Raw genomic sequence first — 1,330 nt, forward strand, 5'->3', positions numbered from 1 at the left:
TAACCAATAGAAACGTGTTGGTTACGTAATTTATGCATAATGTATGAGCGCAAAACAAAAGATTGTGCACGGTCGTGGACTTTCCAACCTAAATCTTGGCATCTTTGTTTGCTCCTTTGATGTTTGCAGAGCTTCTAAACCATTCCCCTCTATTAACTATAGTTAAAGCTAAGGTTCTCCCTATAAACTTTCTTTGTCTTTGAAGTTGCAAAATTAATGTATGTTGTTAATGGTAAACAAGCACCGCCGAATATTTTAGATCTCTTTTGTAGAACAATAAGTATTTAACAATTATTCACCGATATTCATCGAGCCTTAGGTGAATCATTGTTCTAGTATAATTACACAGGTGATTATTTGACAAATATGAATTTTCTTTAAAAGAATTAATTTCTTCGTCTGTCACCTCGACAAAACGGCTTGCGGCCATTTTGAAAAAAAAAACCGCTAAGGTGATTATCGTGTAATAATCACCTCAAGAGCAACCAATCAGCGCAGAGAATTTTTGATAATCACCTATGTAATTATACTACCACTCGTTCATCAACATTTCAAAAGTTTTATACAAAACACTCTTGAATTGACTTGCAAAAAAACGTTTTCTCACGTATTGGCTCAAGAATTTGTAATGAGATACCTTAAACTACTAAAGAGAGCTAAGCTAACCACCTTACACAACAGAAGATTGCAAAACGTCGCAATATTCATGTACAAGATTAAAAACAAGCTGCTGCCCTTAAAGAATAAGAAAATTGTCAAATAATAGTTTCAAAAATAAGATGAGAAATGTACTATTCGACATATTAATAACTGAACATGACTACATTAGAAATTGATAAAATAATATCGAAACTAAAGAAATACTAGTTATACCGTCCTTATTGTGTAATTTACTGTAATTTTTAGGTCGTGCTATTTCTTATTTATTTAGCTTTAAATAGTTTACGGTCTGGATAAAAGCAGACAAACTAGTATTCGTAAAAAAAGGACAACAACTTTGAGTTTACAAGACATGTTTCGATCGATCATCGATCATCTCCAGTTGCAAGTGTTCGTTAGAGTGCGAATTTGAATTTGAGTAATTTGAGTCAATGTTACAATGAGAACTTGCATTAATAATACATTGCGTTAGAATTTTGAATCACTGGTAAACGTTACAACAATACCAAATGTAAACAATCGAATAATGCGCGCGCAGACAGTGTAACAAAAGAAAAAACAAACTTAAGTGCTTAATGGCAGGAAATTACAGCAACAAAAACAACAATACCAAAAACCACTGAAAAGATAGAGTTAGCTCCGCATGATTTAGCTGCCTATTTAGACTGGG

Source organism: Montipora capricornis, chromosome 5 (genome assembly GCF_036669925.1).
Source record: "Montipora capricornis isolate CH-2021 chromosome 5, ASM3666992v2, whole genome shotgun sequence".
NCBI lineage: Eukaryota > Metazoa > Cnidaria > Anthozoa > Scleractinia > Acroporidae > Montipora > Montipora capricornis.